Source organism: Gopherus evgoodei, chromosome 7 (assembly GCF_007399415.2).
Source record: "Gopherus evgoodei ecotype Sinaloan lineage chromosome 7, rGopEvg1_v1.p, whole genome shotgun sequence".
NCBI classification, from domain to species: domain Eukaryota; kingdom Metazoa; phylum Chordata; order Testudines; family Testudinidae; genus Gopherus; species Gopherus evgoodei.
The window spans coordinates 116,792,952-116,815,534 of record NC_044328.1 but is presented as its reverse complement, the minus strand read 5'-3'; the positions used below and the strand labels follow the sequence as shown (position 1 = coordinate 116,815,534).

The following is a 22,583-nucleotide window of genomic DNA, read 5'->3' as shown; positions in this document are numbered from 1 at the left end:
TTTTATGAAAACCAGTAAAACAAAGAAATGCAACATTCAAACTGATCTTCTTCTGTTTAACTCACTGAGCATAGGTACTGCAGTGCTTGGAGGTCTGGCGCATCGCTCCTTAAATGTAAACTTCTGCCATATGAAGGCTTGAAGGGGACAAGCTAAGGGGATGTGGTAGTATTTTCAAATGTGCCTGAGGGCCAGATTTTGAAAGATATTGAGAGTTAGGCATCTATTCCTAAATCTAATTTTCAAAAGTAACTAAGGAGGCTATATCTCACTGAAAGTCACTTAGGCCTGGTCTACACTGGGTGGGAGGGATCGATCTAAGATACCCAACTTCAGCTACGAGAATAGCATAGCTGAAGTCGATATATCTTAGGTCGACTTACCTTGCGTCCTCACGGCTCGAGGTTGACTGCCGCCGCTCCCCCGTCGACTCCGCTTCCACCTTTCACCACAGTGGAGTACAGGAGTCAACGGCAGAGCGATCACTACCCACCGATCCGACGGGTAGTGTAGACGTACCCTTAGGCTCCTAACTCGCTTATCTTGGCTTTTGGAAATTTTACCCCTAGTGTCAGCACGGTCATTTGGATTTCTTTGCATTGACTTCTTGGTGTCAGAGAAGACCACAAATTGTATATGAGTCAACACTGTGATGCAGTGGCAAAAAAGGCAAATGTCACTGTGGACAGGTCAAGGACATGGGTGGTGACTGTTCCACTGTACTCAGCGCCAGAAGAGTCTTCCCAAAAAAGGGGGCCAGGGGCCCTACCCTGCCCCTCCCCTTCTGCCCGAGGACCTGCCACCAGCCAAGCCAGAAGCTGGAGCAGGCCGGGAGCCATAGACTTTCCACCTGCCTGGGGGGGGCCAAAGCAGCTCCCGGATCATGTCCCTGCCCTGTAAGCCCTCTGCCCAAGGCAGGTGGAGGGTTCATGGCTTCCAACAGCTGTCCGCATGGCTCTTACCCCAACCGAGCTCTGGCTGGGGTATGGGGCTATTGGAGCAGCAACCTAGCCATGGTAAGAGCTGGGCAGCCAGGCCTGTGAGGCACCATGGACCCTCCACCTACCCTAGCCAGGGAACCCAGAGGTGGGGACATGGCCTGGGGACTGCTCTTGGCCCCTACCCCAGGGAGGCAGGGAGTCTGCGATGGGGCACCCCCTGTTGTCTGGGCTCCAGCTGCCAGTCTGTCCAGGGAGGCTTTAAGGGGAAGAGTAGGAACGTGGGGGGGGGCGCCTTGGTAAAAAGTGAACAGGCCAGGCACTATACTCTGCAAAAACACTTTCAAAAAGTGGGAGGGTCATGGCCCCCAGGACTCCCCTCTTCCAGCGCTGAGGGCTGGAGTGCTGTATCCAATTTTATATCACACTATAAGAAAGATGTGAACGAATTGGAGAGTCAGAGGAAGAGCCACGAAAAGGTTTAGAAAACCTGATCTATGAGGAAAAATTGAAAGAACTGGACATGGAGTGGGTATGTTTAGTCTAACGAAGACTAAGGGGACATAAGTCTTCAAATAAGTAAAAATAATTATAAAGAGGATGGTGATCAATTGTTCTACTTTTCCTCTGAGAGTAAGGAAAGAGGCAATTGGCTTAGTTTGCAGCAAGGGTGATTTAGGTTGGATATTACAAAAAACTTTAACTATAAGGATAGTTACACTGTGGAACAGATTACCTAAGAAGGTTGGATGATTGTAAGAACAGGATAGACAAACACTGTCAGATCTAGGTATCCTTTGTGCTGCCTCAGCATGAGGTGACAGGCTTAGAGGACTTTTTGAGGCCTCGCTTCCAGGCCTACATTTCTGAGATTCTGTAGTTATTTCAAGGCATCCTACTCTGTGCTATAATTATAGAGTTGGAGTAAAAAGGCTGGAGTTTATTGAGCCCTTCAAATAAACAAGAATTCCATCACTTTAAATCATTTAGCATTTCATTTCACCAACACCATTAATAGCACATCAATCACAAACTGAGGATGAAGTAGTATTGGATATTTCAGCTCTCTCTTGGTATCCTTACTTCATTGATTCACCAATGAAATGACTTTCCCAGATTACCTCATCGGCTAGGAGCTGGGAAAGGAATTCAGTCCTTCTGCATAATCAGAGCAACCCTGAGAATACTGCGTAGTCAAAACCAGACGGAGACTCTCTCTGTCACTTAGATGGAGTTTTTCTGTAAAGAAAAATATTGCTTATTGCAATACATAAAAATGACACAGTATCATACAAATTAAAGTTATCTTGTCAAAGCATGCATTAAACCATTTCCGATTTCTTGCTTTCTAAAAATACACGGCTGATTTTTCTGGTCCTGATTCAAGAAAGTGCTGAAGCACATGCTTACATCCATGCTTGATCATATAGCACTTAAGCCTGTGACTAATTGCTGATCCCGAAGGATGCTGTTCTAAATTTGGGCTTCTAATTGTGTCAGTTTCACTAATGTAGCATGAAATCCAGACCCTATCGAAGTCAGTGGGGCCAGGATTTCATCCTTGATATATGTACACTTAGGTCCTAATTCTGCAAATGTAGCGGTCTGCCATGTGGAGCTCCTTGCAGGATCGTGGCCTCAATGCACTCAGATCTGTGACAGAAGGAGAGAACACAAAAGCTCCAGAAGAGTCCATTCATCTTGGCACCACTACAACCCAAGAGGTATCGTCCAGAAGCTAGGTGTTCAAACTGAGAATTTCAAAGTAGTGTGTGCAATTCAGGCACACTTTTTTCTGCAAAAATGATATAATGTGAATCAGACTCCCCTATTCTACTTTGAAAATCTCAACCTACATGCTCAGTTGTCACTCTTCTAACTAAAGTTAGTTTGTGGAGAATTAGCCGTAAGATATGTTTGTGATTTTTAAATGATAGCAGTTCTTGGGCTCACTAGCATTACTTAACCGTCAAATTGGACTTTTAGAATTGTATCTGAATAGCCTGGATGTGATGGACTTAATTCATCCCCATTGTGCTACTTCACTACTTTTATCCTACTGCAATTCACCTTATTCACAATAATGGCCATATTGAATACTTATATTAATAGTGTAAGAAGAATTTAGCCTGTTATTTGAAATCTAACTTATCTTTATTTTGACAATGTACTGTATACAACCTCCTTTAAAAAAAAAAATCTTCTAAAAGCTCCCAAATAACTAGCAGCACTACTCCAAATACGAAGCTACTGCCAGTTAGCCAAACTATTGTTTTTTATGTTCATTACTTTGCTTACTCAATTGAGTGTATTTTTTTCATAAAATTGAATATTTTAAGTTAAGCCAGTAGGTCCATATTCCATAGTGACTTACCAAAGAGGTTAAAATTTGGCCCATAACTTTAAATAAGTGTGTGTGTGTACCCGCTTTCTACTTTCTCTGCAGGGGGTAAACTGAATTGAGTGATAGAAAGGTAGAGACTTTGCTGTTCAACTTTTATTTTTTGGAACTTTTGATCCGTAAGGACATTTAACAACTTTGTTTTTCTAGGGGAAAAAAATATATTAATCACTGTTTGCTCCCAGGCTGTCATTTTGCATGCCAAGAACCATCTTTAAAAAAATAAAATTTTTGGACTTACTCAAAAGCCACTAAAAGTGGAAGGATTTTGCGTAATGGAAATTCTGAGGTTATATTAACTATAGTTCTATATAACTGTACCATTTTAAAAACAACGAGTAAGGAAAAATTGCAAGGCCAGATAAGAAAGAGAGCACAAATTGGTTTTCCCTAGCATTTTAGATATGTCTCAAGTTAGAGTATTAATACAGATTCGGGGGAGAGAGGTTGGTTGCCTTGAACGAACTTAATTATTTCTTAACTGTTCTGAACATCAAAAAGAAAATGACAATAGGATAGAAAACACATATTAGCCACATGGTGCCTGTGTGCACACAGAGATATTAGTTTCATATTGATAACTTGACAGATGTAGTGTAAGAATTTGTTTTGGACATGTAATCTAATGGCATTCCAGAGAAGACCAAAACTCCAAAGGAAGCTTCCAACCATTGTCTTGCATTGATTGTGCTGGCTTTTTTTTTTTTTTTTCAATAATGCACCTATGCAATTTCTTTTAGGCAGGCAGGTAGCCAAATCATCAATAACTTGTCGGTTTTTCATTACATCCTGCCTTGGTAGAGTGAAAAATGACACTGTGTAAATAGCTTTCTGAGGTTTGAATTGACATTACAGCATTTATCTTAGTTCTCAAAGAGGTGGCTTTACCTTGTTTGAGCATGTGAAATAACTGGCCTGTCAACTTATTTTAACCCATTTACTGCAAAAGAGAGCTAAAATGAAGAAGTTAACTACTTGATTGGACAGAGAGAGAGATCCAAAATCACTGGGTATCCTGTCCTTAAAAGGAATCATTTTAAACCTGCTACCTATTAATTTCATTTGGTGAGCCCTAGTTCTTGTATTATGGGAATAAGTAAATAACTTTTCCTTATCCACTTTCTCCACATCACTCATGATTTTATATACCTCTATCATATCCCCCCTTAGTCTCCTCTTTTCCAAGCTGAAGAGTCCCAGCCTCCTTAATTTTTCCTCATATGGGACCCTCTCCAAACCCCTAACCATTTTAGTTGCCCTTTTCTGAACTTTTTCTAGTGCTAGAATGTCTTTTTTGAGGTGAGGAGACCACATCTGTACACAGTATTCAAGATGTGGGCGTACCATGGATTTATATAAGGGCAATAATATATTCTCAGTCTTATTCTCTATCCCCTCTTTAATGATTCCTAACATCCTGTTTGCTTTTTTGACTGCCTCTGCGCACTGCGTGGACATCTTCAGAGAGCTATCTGCAATGACGCCAAGATCCTTTTCCTGACTGGTTGTAGCTAAATTAGCCCCCATCGTATTGTATGCATAGTTGGAGTTATTTTTTCCAATGTGCATTACTTTACATTTATCCACATTAAATTTCATTTGCCATTTTGCTGCCCAATCACTTACTTTTGTGAGATCCTTTTGAAGTTCTTCACAATCTGCATTGGTCTGAACTATCTTGAGTAGTTTAGTATCATCTGCAAACTTTGCCACCTCACTGTTTACCCCTTTCTCCAGATCATTTATGAATAAATTGAATAGGATTGGTCCTAGGACTGACCCTTGGGGAACACCACTAGTTACCCCTCTCCATTCTGATAATTTACCATTAATTCCTACCCTTTGTTCCCTGTCTTTTAACCAGTTCTCAGTCCATGAAAGGACCTTCCCTTTTATCCCATGACAGCTTAATTTACGTAAGAGCCTTTGGTGAGGGACCTTGTCAAAGGCTTTCTGGAAATCTAAGTACACTATGTCCACTGGATCCCCCTTGTCTACATGTCTAGTCCTACAGCTCCACATGAGTCATTTGTGACACTGTAGCTGCCTATTCCTAAGGGAGGGTACCATGGGCCAAATTCTGCCATCAGTTACAGCCATGCAACTGAACTGAGTCAAATGGAACTCCATGTATTTAACTTAAGGACAGTATTCAAACCTCTCATTCCACTTTGCCTTATCGTAATTATGACAATTGAACCATTGCAAAGGATATCAAGAGGCAATGGCTGTAAATAACTGAATATTTGGGTCCGGCATAGGTCTGGGAAAAAAAATTTTGGGTCCATACAAAATGAAAATGTTTCCAAATTGTTGTGAACCACAATGTCAACAAAATTGTGTTGATTTGGGGGTTTTAAAAGCATTCAAAATGTTTTTGAAATAAAATTAGGGGGAAAGCCAAAACAAAATGTTTCAGAAATGTGGAAATAAACTGTTCTGACATTTCCAATTTTTTTTTTTTAAGAAAACAATTCACTAAAACCAACCTGAATTTGCAAATTGTTTCAGTGGACCTGTATCTGCATTTTTCAGCCACAGAAAGGTTTTGCATGAAAAATTTCACTCAGCTCTACAAAAGTCTGAGCTCACTTTGTTAGTGAATTGAATGAGTTCCAAGATTTCCTAACATGGAATCAGGTTTTGCTTCCCAAGCTGACTAAAGATCACTGGTTGATGGAATTACTTTAAAGAGGTTAGAGTCTAGACTCTCCACTGGTGTAAATCAGCATAGCTCCATTGAAGTCAGTGGAGCTATGCTGGTTACATCAGTTAAGAATTTGACTCTAGATGTATTGTGCTCTTTTTGGTTGACAGCTCCCTCAGAACACCCCCAGGCTCAGGAGATTGGCAGGAATCCACCCCCATTTACAGAAATATAGTATGTTTTATTGGTTTTAAAGATTCAGTTTTAATCCTCAGATTCAATCCATTTCACTCATCTGAAGCAGCACATGATTATTACTCTGAGCTTAGGGCAGAGAGGCTACAATTCAGTGCTTTATTTATGCAATTGTTTTCAATTATCACAGTATAAATCTTCATTACATTGAGCCCTCAGTGGACAGGTTGGATGGTATGAGAGAATGAGGCAGAAAATGGGGTGGTGGGTGCATCACCTGCATGGACCACTTGTGGGTGAGACACATTTCTCTTTGCTTTAGTCTTCTTTGTTACAAGTATTCAAAAAAAATTTAGCCGTTTTGTTCTAGGATTTGATTTAGGGCTTGGCTACACTGGAGAGTTGCAGTGCTGGTGGTGGGTTTACAGCGCTGCAACTTACTCACTGTCCACACCTGCAAGGCACATCCAGCACTGCAACTCCCTGGCTGCAGCACTGGCTGTACACCTTGTCTGCTTGGGGTATAACGATTGCAGTGCTGGTGATGCAGCGCTGCTCATCAAGTGTGGCCACCAAAAGCGCTGTTATTGGCCTCCAGGGTATTAGGAGGTATCCCAGAATGCCTGCTCACAACAAACCGGAAGAATGGCTGAACTCTGAGCTTCCCCAAGCTGCTTATCTAAAAAACAAACACAGCTGCTGTTTGCTCCAGCGAGCGAGCGGAGGCAGGCAGGGGAATTGCTTTGGAAGGTTCACAGCTGTTTGCTTGAAGACAGAAGTCACACGGCAGAGGAGGAGAAGGGAGTCCGTGTTGAGCAGCTGCTTATGTGGTCTGAAGGCTATTTAGGAGTGCATAATTTGCATTTACTGAATAAGAGAGGGGTGGGGGAAGGGCTCGAAACTTTTAAATTGATTGCAGGTTGGTGATGTGTATGTTCTAGTCCTTAGAACTTGCAGCAGGGAGCTGACAGATGCAAAAATCCACTCTCTCTCACTCCCCTACGTTCCTCCTCACCCCCCTCTTTTGAAAAGCACATTGCAGCCACTTGAGTTTCAGAACGTGCTATTAAAATCAGTCTGACTGAAAGAGGCTTACTTCATACCCTCCTGATAAGGGCTTGTCTGCAGGGGGACATTCAGGAAAGTTAATCCTAACTAACCAAGGGCTGGACTACATTGGGAATTTACCTTAGCATACCTTCGTTGCTCAGGCGGGTGAAAAATTCACCCCCCTCAATGACATCATTTAGCTAACCTAACTCCTGGTGTAGACAGCGCTAGGTCAACAGAAGAATCCTTCCATTGACCTAGCACTGTCTACACCAGAGATTAGGTTGGCATAGCTATACAAAATTTTTAGTGTAGACCAGCCCACAGAATTAAAGTGGCCTTAATTTTGTTGAGTTTAAATCACTTCCAGAGGTTTAAAGTGGACTAAACTAAGCTGAATTAAGACCATTATAATTACAAATGAGTGTGTCCTCACAGAGATTTAATGCATTTTAACAAATCCACTTTAAATATCTACCTTTAGCTAATTTGGATTAATTTTTCTGAGTGTCCCCATGTAGACAAGCCCAAAATGTTCTCTGCATAGGACAGTGGTTTGTTTTCATTATAACATAACCATCCTACAAACTATAAAATTAATAATTTCCTCTAATTTCTTAACTTTATGGATATTTGAACCTTGTATTATATGGACTTTTTTGATGTAGCATTTAGTGTGTATTCTTTTGTGGTCATTTTTCTATTCTTTAAGGTTTGACATTCTGATCCATATGTAGTTTTCAATATTTTTTGATGCAAAACTTGCTACGGTTAGTTGGAAAGTAAGAAAATGCAATAAATATACTTAGCTTTTATGAACGCATACAAGTTCAATGAAAGCTAATGGGAGTTGTGTGCATATATTTCTATTTTCTTTGGAAAAATTTTAAGCAAAAGAAAAGACATTCTCATAATAATTTGAATGCGTTGTAAAACTGTAGATATGTTGGTTAACTGACACCACATTTATCCATAAAGACCTAGTTGCCTCTTTCTTGTTCATTATATTGAACAGTCATTTTGTGTCATGTCATTGTCATCAATACTGTACTTTAGAAGCATGTCTATTAAAAAGTGCAAAAAAATGGATATTTGCCCTACCAAAAATAAAAAGAAAGAAAAAGAAAAATCAGAAAACTGCTTATTGGAAGCAGAAGTGTTTTCTGCTTTTATTATTATTTATTATTAATGCTTAAAGGCCCTGTAATAAGCTCAAAACTTAGCTTTCTTTTTAATTAGAGAATTTAGTGTTTCTAAAAGGAGTTGGATTGATAGCCCTAGAGAATGAAGCCCTCATTTTATCCCCAGAAGAGTTATAACACTAGCAATAGCAGTGCAACTTTCACCAACTAGTGCTCCTTGACTGCTCAGCTGGAAGGACCATCAGTAAGTGTCATAGAAAAGTTCAATGTCCGGGCCTCTAAAGTCTAATGAGAACATAAGAACAGTCATACTGGATCAGACCAATGGTCCATCTAGCCCAGTATCCTGTTTTCTGACAGTGGACTGTGACAGATGCTTCAGAAGGAATGACTAGAATAAGGCAGTTATCGAGTGATCCATCCCTTGTTTTCCAGTTGGAGTTTAGGGACACCCAAAGCTTGAGTTCCATCCTTAACCATCTTGGCTAATAGCCATTGATGGACTCTCTGGTTTCCAGCTAATGTTTATATAATTACAACAGATTGTAATTATACAATTTACCCTGAGTAACAGGCAGTGCGTGGTTCCACACAAACAAGTCTGAGTCGCAGTTCAGTCTTTGGCATCATCTTGCTCCATGGAGGAAGTAATCTACTCCAGTCCTTTGCCAGGTGAATGTTAGCTGAATCAAGATTTGCACACTTCCCACTCCTGCCTGTGCCTTCTGTATGAGAGGAAGAGTGGCAGCCGCAGGGAAGGTATTTTCCTCTGAATATCTCACCTACTGGAGTAACCAAGCATCTTCTACCCTCTTATTCCTCTGTGCAAGTACACAGGGCAAGCCATGATCTTGTTCTTAGTACGATCATTTATTGACTAGCAGTGGAACACCTCAGTTCATTTTACAGAGGTCACCTAGCACATTCAGGTGATAATGAATTTGTTAATACCAACCTAAGCCATATTTCAACCAGTGACCCATAGCTGACAGGCTCCATAGCCCCTTGACCTATGCAGTGCTCTGTATTGTCAGAGATGTTTTAGTATTGAGCATTTCATGCATGTTATTCTCATGAAATGAGAGGGAAAAGTACTAAAAGAGTGATCTCCAACCTTTTTACACACAAGATCACTTTTTGAATTTAAGATCAAACCCAGATCTACCCTGCCCCTTCCCTGAGTCCCCACCCTGCTCACTCCATTCCTCTGTCCCTCTGTCACTCGCTTCCCCCCCTTACTTTCTGGGGGCTGCTGGGGTGCAGGAGAGGGTGCAGGCTCTAGGCTGGGGCTAAGGGGTTTGGGGTATGGGAGGGGGCTCCAAGCTGAGCCTGGGGCAGGGGGTTGGCGTGCAGAAGTGAGGAGTGCAAGCTCTAGGAGGGAGTTTGAATGCAGGAGGGGGCTCCAGGGTGGGGCAGAGTGTTGGGGTGCAGGAGAGGGTGAGGGGTGTGGATTCTGGCAGGGAGTTTGGTGCAGGAAGGGGCTCTGGGCTGGGGCAGGGGATTGGAGTGCAAGAGGGGGTGAGAGGTCTGGGAGCAAGTTTGGGTGCAGGAGGGGGCTCCAGGGTGAGGCAGAGTGTTGGGGTGCAGGAGAGGGTGAGGGGTGTGGATTCTGGCAGGGAGTTTGGTGCAGGAAGGGGCTCTGGGCTGGGGCAGGGGATTGGGGTGCCAGGGGAGTGAGAGGTCTGAGAGGGAGTTTGGTTGCAGGAGGGGGCTCCAGGCTGGGGTAGGGGGTTGGGATGCAGGAGGAGGTATGAGGTGCAGGCTCTGGGCTGGGAGGCGCTTACCACAGGGGGCTCCCAGCCGGCGGTGCAACAGGTCTCAGACAGCCTGCCTGGTTTGCCGTGGTCCCACACCACTCCCGGAAGTGGCTGGCTGCTGGCAGGTCTCTGCAGCCCCTGGTGGGAGGGGGCAACAGGTCTCCATGCATTGCCCGTGCCCGCAAGCACAGCCCCCACAGCTACCACTGGCCAGTTCTGGGGGTGGAGGCAGCGCGTGGAGCCACCTCCACCCCCCAGGGGTCACAGACGTGTGCCAGCAGCCAGCCACTTAACGGGAGCAACATGGGGCCAGGGCGGGTAGACAGACTGCCAGAGGCTCGCTGCACTACCGGACTTTTAGCATCCCAGAGATCGCGATTGATTGGCAGAGGCTTCAGGTTGGTGACCACTGTACTAAAATATTTGCTCATTATGCAAGTGTTGAGCATTCTGTCGTCCTCGTCATCATTGTTACACGCGCACATACACACACACACACACAATGCTAGTTGCTAGTTAAGTCTGCCTAGTCAAAGTAATGACTAACCTTCCAGCAGCAGTTTCACCTAAAGAACCCAAAGCTGTCAACAGACTTCTTAACCTTGGGGTCAGTTGTGACTTTTCTCAGGTGGTGTTTGGTGGGTCACAAGGGGGTGAAGGGCAGAGGAGGAAGTGGTGCCTACAGACAGCATTGCCTCTGACAGGCAGCATGCCTCCTGGGTGCAGTGAGAGGCACTATGTGCTTACACCTTCCTAAGAAATAGTGTCATTTGCTCTGGGCTGTTAAACAGCTGTTGCTTTTCACACTGGAGATGGCTACATTTCAGTGACTATTAAAGTTATCCCAGTGTACTGTACATAAGGCTAAATTATTACTTTCACCCTGTGAGTGCATTATAGTGAAAGATAGAGCTATTCCCTGGAGTGAAACTACACAGGAGACGGGTGTAATCTGTCTCCAAGTAGCAAGGAACTTTTCTTAGGGGAGGACCTAACCCCTACCCCACCACACACATACACCTCAAAATTTTCAAAAATGCTAAAATTAGGTTCCTAAATGCAAGAGTAGATTCATTCATTCACACACACACAGAACAGAAATCCAAAGAAACTGATTTCAGTAACTTTTATGCATTTTAAAGGAAAACATTATTTATTATCAAGTATTTCTTTTCTGGGATCTTTCCATAATATAAAAAAGAACAAGACACTGATTCTACATTCAAGGCTAAGCTTTAAGAAATTCATGTAATGAGTTTAAAATCTGAGGAAATAAGTAGATGTCTGGGGGGAGGGGGAGAAAAGGATTTCTAAAATACTTTTCTCAGATATTCTAGCATGTTCTCATAGTATTTTTGATGAGTAATTAAATATGTGTATGTAGTTTAAAATGTGTCTTTGGGACTTTAAAATCCATGTTAATGTCAATTATAAGTGAAGTGGGTAATCTATCTTTGTACTGTGGACATTTTTCATTGAAACTAACAAAAAGAATGTCTTGTATTTGAAAGACTATGCCTTTGGGCTTCTGTTCAGATGGTATCAGCTGGAACAAGAAGCTGAGAATGCATTTACTGCTTCTTTTCTAATCTCATGAATGGTTCCAAAAATGGTTTGTGTCAGCAGCTGATTCACAGAGAAAATCTGTATGAACGTACATATTTTTCCACATTAGAAAATAAGTTGCTTTTCTACAAGAATCTGAAGAGTTTTAGTTTAATGCTTCTGTCCTTCAACATACCCAAGTGCCTAATGTAAATAGAGAGGACTAGAGCTTGTCATTCCAACTGGTAGAACTGTTAGAGCAGGAGACTGGAAGTCACAATTTTTGGGGTCTCTTTAGTGCTTCCACTGAATCTGAGTCACCTTGGGAAAGCCACTGTGACTCTGGTTACAATTACTCTTTGTAAGAATGGGCTTCCTGATACCTATAGTACCCCCCACTGGACTTCAGATAGGCTGAATTAATTAGTTTTTATAAAGCACCTTGAGACATTTGTGTGGAATTCACTTCACCTGTATAAATCCTGAGTTTATTGGGCTTATATAGTAACAGTATGATATGTGTGAACCCTTCTCCTCAAACCATAGCCTGTCCACTGCTCCTGCTAAAAGCTAGAGTAGCAACTGTAGCTCGTCCTCCCCACTTAAAATGTGTTTTGTGGTGACTGGGGTATCTGTGGAACTGATGGGGTTAGAAAGAGGTCGGGCAGGGCAGCTGAGAGACAAACAGAGGAAGTTAATACAACCCCAAGCTGTATTTACTTCTGCTGGTGTGGCTGCTCAGCACTGTGGAATTTCCACTGGGGGATGGGGATGGATCATTCCTGGGGCAGATGCAGAGGGCAAGTGGCAGGTACAGAGCTTCTGAGGGAGTTACACTGCTGGCAGGAAAAGTCTTGGAGCTCTAGAGATAGTGTAGTGTCACAGGGTCTCCAGTGGGTGCTGAGTCTCTGGAATGTGTGTGAATTTGTGCAGCTTGTACCTCTAGTGGATCCTCTGCAATCTGTGTGATTCTCTGGGGATCTGTTGCTTCTGGCCTGGTAGTTGAGCATTTGACTTCTCTGTAGAGAAAATGCCTCCCTCGCAATGGATAAATGAGACAAAGGACTTTTTTAAAGTATTTTGTGAAATTAGACCAATACCCTGAAAACATCTGAGTGATGATGAGGGGTGTCTTTCACTCTGAACCAAGGGCATTTTTAGGTGGGAGTGGAATCTAAATTTGAAATTTTATTTTGACTAATATTAGTTTTCTCAGCGAAACGAGAAACGTTATGCTTTATGGAGGAAGCTGCATTTGGCAACATATTGAGGAAGAGTGTTTTGTACAGTTTGTACTTGTGAATTACAATCATCTGGAACATCGATTCAGTTATGTAGGTGGTAAATTGGTTAGAAAACTCTGAGGTGAACTGAATCCTGCATGATTCAGTGGAGCTGGCTTTGGGAGGTCTCTGAGACCACAGAAGGACACCAAAGTTAACATAAAATGAAACTTCCAGGAGGTCTTTCTAATTAACAATCACATAGGGCTGCATTTACCCGATTGCATTTAAAAAATAGGCAATCAGATTTTTTTAATATAATCAGTTCATAGTTAATTCCTGATACTTATCTCCTACAGAACACAAAATGGACTTCCTTCAATGAAGTTAATTGCGATTTAAGAACTTATTTCCACTTTAATTGTACTATTGTCAGTAGAGATAGTATAGTTAAGACTAAGGAAGATATAAGTTATAATTTTTCCAGATTACTGTTAAGAAGAATTGCAAATATAATTCTAAAAGGAAAAGAAAACATTTTTACTGAAAGGACTAAATCAGCCTAGAATCATAAACAAACTGCGTCAATTTACACCTGCTAAGAATCTGGCCTCTTATGTTTTTTTACAATTAAAATTACAAATGGTTAAGCCACTATTACAGAATATTTTAGCATGGTTTGTAACTTGAACCTGAGAAAAGTTACATGTGAATACTCCCAGTGAATTCACAGAATACTCTCCCTGATTTCACGTGTGTTTTTCGGTTATTGGGAATACAAAAAGCTCTTCATGCATCTGAGGAAGTGGGTATTCACCCACAAAAGCTCATGCTCCAAAACGTCTGTTAGTCTATAAGGTGCCACAGGATTCTTTGCTGCTTTTACAGATCCAGACTAACACGGCTACCCCTCTGATACATAAAAAGCTCTTCGTTATCATCATCTCCTTAGAATTATGAAAAAGCCTTTGTCATTCTGGAATATTGAAATTTTCCAGAAAATGCAACTCTTTAGCAAAAAGTCCTGCCAACCGATTGAATTAGTCATTATAGCCAATTACTTGGGTGATTTCACAGCTCTTTCCAGATTGGTGGCCCATCAGGGTCTGAGATTCTACAGTACAAAAAATAACTGTCACTTGGGAAGGAGATGATAAGAGGTGATCAGCTAAACCTTGGATTTTTCACATGATGGTTGGTTTGTCTTCTGTTTTCAAAATAGCAGATATCCATTTCACTGTGAACAACTATACAGGTAATTCCCTAAGGCAGTGTTTCCCAAACTTGGGATGCCACTTGTGCAGGGAAAACCCCTGGCGGGCAGGTTTGTTTACCTGGCCTGTCCGCAGGTCCGGCCGATCGCTGCTCCCAGTGGCCGCGGTTCACTGCTTCAGGCCAATGGGAGCTGCTGAAGCGGCGGCCAGTACGTCCCTCGGCCCATGTCACTTCCTGCAGCTCCCATTGGCCTGGAGCAGCAAACCGCAACTAGTGGGAGCCGCGATTGGCTGAACCTGCGGACAGGCCAGGTAAACAAACCTGCCCGCCAGGGGCTTTCCCTGCACAAGTGGCACCCCAAGTTTGCAAAACACTGCCCTAAGGGAAAAGCACATACTTTCTTTGCATCTATCAGACTCAGATGAGGAGTGAAATCCTGACCCCGCTGAAGTCAATGACTGTTTTTCTGTTGACCTCAATAAGGTCAGCATTTTACCTGATTTTTTTTTCTTTTTTTTTTTAGCAAATGTAAACCTTTCCTGAGATTTACTTACAGTGGTCACTATTAAAAGACCTGTCAAATATCATAGACAAGTAAGTGCAACATCCAGTGCCCCCTGAAATCAATGGAAAAATTCCCAATAACCTAAATGGTTTTCGATCAGTCCCTAAATAACATTACCTTAGTATTTGCAGTAATCCCTGAATATTTCCCATAGTATGTATAGGGAAGTATGTGCTGAGGTAACTATCTGCTTAACTGAAGCAAAACTAACAAGAGAGGCAATTGTGTGTGCACAATGCAGGACTTAGCCATCTATTGCCTAGTTTTTAATTCAATTCTGAGTTTAGTTTGATAATGAAATTAAAATACATTCTAATGCAGCAGTAACAAAAACTGCCTGTCTTCCCTGTGGTCCTATCTAATGTAATGACTGTATTTACGTAACTGTGAATATTGTTCAGGTCCCTCATTTCTATTTCTCAGTTAATAATATGAACTACAAGCAGTGCTCAGTCACTCCCACAACTGTAGTAGCATGGATTTTCCCCATGCCACAGATTTTAAAATGGGCAGAAATATCATATGGTACCCAGTCATCCCATCAGAATGATTTGATCAGACCAGTCTATAAGAATATTTTCTTCCCATGCTTTCCCTATCTTAGGCTTTTATATTGCCACTGGTGTCTAAGCCATCTTCCATGTGAAATCAGTAGCAATAGTGAAGTTTCTAGTGGAATTCATGGACTCTCTGGCATTTGTCCCTTTATGGGGTAAAAACTTTGCTTGGGGTATTTGTTTGTTTGTTTTTCGGCGGAGAACTATACTGTGGTGACAATTTTTGACCCCTGTTCTGCAATATACAGTTTTGCATCAATGTCTTATCTGCCACTTGGTAGAATCTGATCTGGGAGACGGTGATCACTGCCTGTGAGATGGTGAGCACTTCAAACTTCCATTGATTTAGGGTGTGATCCAGTTTCCATAAAAGTAAATGGAACTGAGGTAAATGGGATCTAGAATGGGCCATTAGGGCAAAACTCTGTCTTCACTTTGTTAGTGATTAATTTCACAACCGTGGTAAAGAATGGGCTTAAATGCAATATTTGATCATTGTTTGTTTGTTTGTTTGTTTATGCCGAATACAGGGTGCTAGGAACTTTACACTCAAGTATGAAGACAAGGTCCCTGTTCCAAAGCATTTTACAGTATGTGGGTCATATTCTGAACCAACTCCTTTCACAATGTGTTGAGCAGTCGCTCACAATCTCACTGAGCTCAGCAGCAACACATTTGTGAGTCATCGTGTGTGAGGGATTCACAATCTGCCCTGTCAGCATTTTGCTTATTTTACTGAAATAGATTAATGGCTAATACTTATTATGGGATCACTTTAATAATCTCAATCTTCTGCTTAGTTCAATGGCAAGAAATAGAAAAGGGTAACAAACTTCGACAAGAAATAAATTAAGAGAAATAATGTGGTAAATAATAAAATGCACCTGAATCATCCAGATGCTGAGCACCTCCGAAGAGGAGATGCTGAGCACCTCGGGTTCCCATTGAATTCATGGCAGGATTGGGTCATGCGTTAGGTTAAATAAGCTCTTAAAATGCTTTGGGGCCTGATTCTGTCTGTAGCATTATGGCTAGAGACTGAACAAATAAATTGCTAAGAATACCGTGTGCTTCTTTTTTTCTCCCATAAGGTTCAGAGGATGGCCAGTGAGCCATTTATCATACAGGCTGAAACACAGGTGCATTTAACCTAAATCTTCCCAGAGAAGACAGATTACCTTTTAGAAGAACTCTGTCACCACAGTCTCTTTTCAATAGTCATGTCAACCACTGCCACAAAGGCTGTACATGAAGGGATCAATGGTAGTTTTATCTGAAATGGCACTCAGTGTGTGTTTCTTCCAGCTGACATTCATTTAAATTCTTGCTCTAAGACATCTTTTCTCCCCGTAATAAAAAAAAGATCAGACATCCTAAAAATTGTTTCTTGGGGAACTAAAATTTAAAACATTCACTTGGCTAAGCATGAAATATTTCTGATGTATATGTTTAATCAACAGAAAAAGCAAGTAGAGATCTGCTTGTAATTCATAAATTGCAATACTAATATTATCACATAAGCAGCAACATAACTGATTTCATTGCAGAAGAACTAATATGCCCCATTTGGAGAGAAGACACCATATAATTGTGAGTAGTTTGCTCTTAAGAAGCCATCCTACAAGTCAATACTGATATCCCAAAAGTCCTGTAGCCTGTGTCCATATCACTTCTTTATGGAAGGTAAAAATGTTAATGTTGCACACTTAGCCCACCATATGCATTGGCTTCTCCCCCCGCCACACCCGTTCATATCACAGAGCAGTAAAAAGAGGCATGTTGAGAATTGTATAAACATAAATACCTGCAATATCATCACTCTGGCTCAAATCTAATTTTTCAAATATTGATGCAGTGTTTTGCAGGTTAGTAAATAACTCAAAATGAAATGTATTAGCATTTTGCATGTCAGCAGAGCACCTACATGCACATGTACAAGGGCATCTTTCTCCCTGATTGTTGCAAGGTAGGGATGATGCTGTCAATCCCTGGCCAGCAAAGGTGTTAGATTTAGTGCTTGGATCCCTTGTAGATTTTTTTTTAATTGAACATGCTGCTTGGGACAGGTTTTTACAGTAAATAATACAAGGTTTGGGATTTCTAAGTGAATACAGGATTGAAATAGGAGTTTGAAACTGAAGAATGGATCAATGGCATGTTTTGGTCAAAATGCATATCTTCAGACAGACAAAAGATCTGTCAGAATTCCTCTGAGGTTTGGTAAGGGGTTTTCATTGATATCTAGGTTCGTGATGAGTTTAGAAGATCTTTTTCCTGTGTAACTTTGTGTCATCAGACAAATGATGCCAGAGAGCCACCACTGCTGGTGAGGTGGTGCTCAGGAGGCAGGCAACCCATTTATATAGCCTGATCCTGTTTCCATAAAGTCAATGATAAAAACTCCCGTGAACTCCAGTGGGGCAGAATCTGATCCCAAATTTGTTACTCATTGAAAAATATAACTCCTACTCAAAATTCTGCTTTCAATATTTACATTTTTCTTTTATAAGAGAGGCTTTGGCCTGTAATTCTTTGAGTGTTCTCCTTTCCAAGGTCCATGCCAGCCACATGAACAAACGCCTTAAGACATTTTCTCCTCTTGCTTCAAAGACAGTTAAGGGCATTCGCTATCACATGGGCTATCCAGCATCAATGAGGCGCTGTCATGAAAACTGCATATGTATCAGTTTGGGATAGACCTCTTCCTTAGGGTGACAGGAAGTGTGCAGATTTTGTCATTTGCTGCTGCTGCAGGGGAAGCAAAATCAGCATTTTTACCATCTCCCCAGACTGGTTTTGATTTACACGAAGAACAAGGTCAACTCTTCAATGTTAGAACCCAAAGCCTCATTTTAAGAAACAGAAATTCAATTTATCTCATAAGTCCAGATATGTTCCTACTCTCAATGGATCTGAAATCTCTAGTTGACAGCCAAGACCAGCAGCTTCTGTACATTACAGATAATGTAATATGTTGCAGATAAGATGATCTATCTTTATAAAGGGGTGCTGAAGTACTTGTCTCTTCTTTATTTTTCCACCTTGATACTTTTATCTTCTTTGACTGTTCTGTGATATTGTCAGTGATTAAAAGGCAGCCTACAGGTCAGTCCGTTTATGCAAGAGTAGAAGCAGATATACATTTTCAGTTCTTATCTAATGTTATCAGGATTCATGGGAATTATTAGGGAATCTGATGCTCAGTATCACATTAATAGTTGCAAGTCAGTCAGTTGTTTAAAATTTGAAGGCCTTGAATTATATCAACCCCAGAACGTGCAACATCCAACCTGGACAACAAATTGACTTCAAAAGAAAAAATCATACGAGCATGAACAAGGACAGTTTAACCAGTCGCAGTGGAATCTTTCAATCTCCCTGATACTCATGGAAAGAGCAAGTAACTGTGATTAATCTGCCTAACCAATTATTTGTGTATAGTCATTATCCTTTAATCAAATAATATTATATTATTTACACAGATAGTAAGCATCTTGCAATCCTAAATATTGGATAAAGGCAAACTGAAGTAGATTCTAAGGGACCAATTCTAAAAACACATTAGATCAATGGGAATACTCTGTGAAATCACTGGGAGTATTCACATATAATTTTTCTCAGGTTCAAGTTACAAACCATGCTAAAGTATTCTGTAACAGTGGCTTAAGCCACTACTTAAAAAAATTACTATGTCCAGTCCTTTTTAAGAAGACACTTAAGCCACTAAATGTGAGTATTTCAGATATGAATTATTCATTGTTAGGATGAAAGTGCTCTGCAGCCTACTTCCCATGATGGTTACTTTTACAGACCTCTCTGCATGGACCTGGTTTCATTGAGAGTATGAAAGTCTTCTATCAGAGGCATTAGAAATACAGTTTTAACAAATATGGGGCATTTAAAAAAATTAATAATTGAAATGCTTATCTCAATGGACTAGAGATAGGGTGCTGAATTCTTTGTTGTAAAAAACCCAAAAAATCAGCTTCAACTCTGACAAGCCCAACCTATTTTTGGTTGAATCAGGCCCAAAGCTACCAATTTTTGTCTTTAATTTTGCAGTCATGGGTGGTGGGTAGCATAGACAGGGGAAGGCTGTGCCTCTCCAAACAGCCTGGCGTGGCCTTGCCAACGCTCCGCCCCAGTCCCCCTCCTGCCTGCTTCCAGTTCCCCTCCCTTCCCACTCTTCTGTGCCGAGAGGCTGGGGCAGGCAGTCTGGAGCCAGCGCACAAAAGACCCCAGGGCTAGGGCCATGCCATGCCATGCCCTCCCATCCATCCGCCATGTGCTGGGACTGTGCTGCCCACCCAGTGCTTCAGGGCTGGGGGCACTCCAGGGTTTGTGTGTGCTCCAGGCTCCAGCACAGGAAATGAGGGATGGAAGGGGAGGAGAGGGACCTTGGGCAAAGGGGGAGGAGCCCGAGAGCTAGCGTCCTCCATTGACGCATTCACCCACCATCAATGTTAGCAGTTATATAGAGACAGACTGTCTAATACTCTTGATCCTGCTCAACTAAGATACTATTCAAATAGCTTCCTTAAAGATTCAGAATTTCGTGGCCACTCTATAGAACTGGAAGTAGCAGAGACTTTCCTGTTCCGTTCTCTCTTATGGATAGAAATAACTAGCCATGCAAGCAGAAAGTCCGATATATAATCCTACAGCACGTTGTAATATCCATATTTAAGTGCTATGTGCCAGATCCAAAGCCCATTGAAGTCAGTAAAAAGGATCTCTTTGATTTGAAGGGTTATGGGTCAATTTTAAGGATTCTTTATTATTCTGAGCCTACATAGCATCTTAATGTATGTATTGGTTTTGCCTAAAAACTTTTGCTCAGTATACAAATAAAACTTCAGCTTTTGCCACTCAGCTGTCCAATATCGCTGCTGCCAGATTGCCATGCTGCTGCTGAAGTATTCTTCTTAAATTCATTCTTCCTAAAGATCCGACTTCTGCTGACTTTAGATGCTGTGAGGAATTACATGTTTCATAAATACCTGCTTAGCACTTTGGAGATGATGGGAGAAAAGAATAGGAGAAGAGAGCGAAATGAAGAATGGTGAAAAAGATAAGTCTGGCAGGCCTTTCCAAGAGGTGAAGTTATGATGAGCCTGGTGGTTTCTGTAGCATTAGGCTTGCTTGATGTCAGCAAAGTGATTATTGCCTGTTGAGTCTGGATAGATATTTCTATAGCCCTAATCTGTCCCTTGTGGATCTTTAGGATAAGAGTAACTCTTAGGGGCCTAATCCTGAGCCTATTGAAGTCAATGGAAGTCTATTACAGAATAATATTTAGATAATACTGTGCTTGTGTGGCTCTGTATAAATAATAATGATCGACAGAGACTGAAAAATCATTCGCATTGAGTTGCAATAAACAAGGAAAAAGTTTGTGGAAACTTTTTACATTTTGCTAGACACCTATAACTGTAAATTGATTGCAAGTGGTAGTACAGTTAACAGACTCTCTGGGGGAAAGTACTGTTTTTTTCTTATTTTCAAGTTTGAAGCCGTTTTAAAGAACTATTTAATTTGAAAAAAAATGTACTCAGCAATTGACATTTGATTCTCCACTAAAGTAATACATACATTTATGGAAAATGTTGCTTTAGTTAACATCGTTCCTTGCAACTAATTAGAAAATGTATTGGTGGGTATATTTTAGAACAAAAAGTATGCTGAGCAAAGCTTCATTTAATTTGAACTTCTCATCAGGAAAGAACATTTTTAACCAAACTGCTGAAAGTGGTTGATGAAGACATGTTTTCTTTCAACTCAATTAGCAGTTAGAGAGCCTTCAATGGCCTACAATGAGCCTTTTACCTTGTTTTAATGTGGCTACGTCTACCGAGAAAACTTGTGAAGCAATGGAAGTCAAGTGCTGAAATAATTGTTCCTGTTAACTTCTACCACATGAGCTTCATATTAAGGGGGAAAATGTGCAGGTTAGAAGAGTACTTTCAGCAAGATGAACCATGAGGCCCACTTAATCAATGAGTCACAGTTTAAACAGTAAGCTTAAAGATCTGATTTACATTTGTCTTACATACATATTTGTCAGTTTTAATGTAATCCTTAGAATGAAAGTAAGAGGGATTACGTACAGGAGTGTGGTTTCAGAATTATTAGAATGTAGGTGGAGAGGTTTATGTAAGTACTTAGTGGACTGCTGGCAATCTCATATCATCATTAAGAGACACCCACCTGTCAATTTTTAGAACCACCCACATGAGCCTCAAAATTAGAAACAGAAATGACGTAGATCCTCATTCAGTAAAGCAACACTACCCTCTTCCCCCTTGAAGTGTGCACAAAGCTGATATTAGACTCACTGGCATCATCCAAAGGTCACTTCTTTGGAAGCTGAAATCCAAAATCCTTTTCAAGTGATCAGCAAACTAAATTTATGCTGTGAAGGAAGCTCATACAAAAAGAGAAAGGGTAGCATTTGGAAGCCAGAGAGAGAGAGAATTAGACAAAACTCAAAATTAGAGCCATTTGAACACTGGATAAAATTAAAATGCATTATTCATGAAATACATTAGCTGATAAATAGCTTCCAACTAGCTCTATGCGAAATAAAGATCTATGATCCGTCCCCTTAGGAGTATTGTGCCAGTACTTAATAGCACTTATCTAGCACTTTTCATCCACAGACCTCAAAGGGTTTTCCAACATACATATGGGGAAACAGATACTGAGTAATTGACTTACCAATTGTAACAAAACAGGTCAGTGGCAAAGCTAGGATGAAAACCCAGGTTTCCTGACACATTATTTGTGCTCTGTGGACTATTCAGCACTGCCTTCTGAATTCTGCACATAAAGGAGTCCCATCATACTCTCTTGTTCACCCTTGAACTTGCCTCATGCCTTTTTTAAATCAAATAATCACCTTTTAAATAAATTTGCTTCATCTGTTCTTCCCCCGAGCCACACTTGGCTCTTTTCAGCCACGGTCTCATTTCATGTTGCCCCCGGACTCTTTTCCAGCAGACCCAAGAGCATCATTCTCTTGTCTGTACAGCTTTGACTTCTGTTGAAAAAGTGAAATGGTAAACACTGACACACAAGGTTTTTTCTTTTTCCAAACATATTTTTTTAATTCTAAAAAAATTAATTAAATTACACAATAATTTTCCCTTTTTGGTTTAAAAATGTTATTTTTTTAATAATGTTCCTTTCATCCCTTTCTTTAAGTTCTAAAAAACAAAAATAAAATATAAAATTATCACCTTTCTTGGGCTTTTGTGTACAGCAGGGGTGCTGAGGGCCAGGTTAGGTTGGGGGTGGGGGGAATGTATGCTGTGAGTGGGATTCTCTTTTCGGGGTTGGAGAATACTTT

General features: G+C 41.0%; 1 protein-coding gene and 1 long non-coding RNA gene across 14 annotated transcripts in view; one reads left to right on the top strand and one right to left on the bottom strand.

The window, feature by feature from the left end:
• Nucleotides 1-22,583, top strand: part of CNTN4 (contactin 4) — a 643,980-nt gene that overhangs the window by 548,606 nt on the left and 72,791 nt on the right. The gene's annotated exons all lie outside the window — the stretch shown is intronic.
• LOC115654829 overlaps nucleotides 1-22,583 on the bottom strand; it is an 82,218-nt gene that overhangs the window by 8,305 nt on the left and 51,330 nt on the right. For 5 of the 7 annotated variants that reach the window (XR_004001281.1, XR_004001283.1, XR_004001280.1 and 2 more), the window contains 2 exons: nucleotides 22,134-22,274; nucleotides 723-2,177 (listed from right to left, as the gene is read on the bottom strand). This is a non-coding gene — a long non-coding RNA (uncharacterized LOC115654829). Of the gene's footprint in view, nucleotides 1-722; nucleotides 2,178-16,930; nucleotides 20,207-22,133; nucleotides 22,275-22,583 lie in introns of those variants that run through there. The other 2 variants (XR_004001282.1, XR_004001284.1) reach the window with 2 other exon arrangements.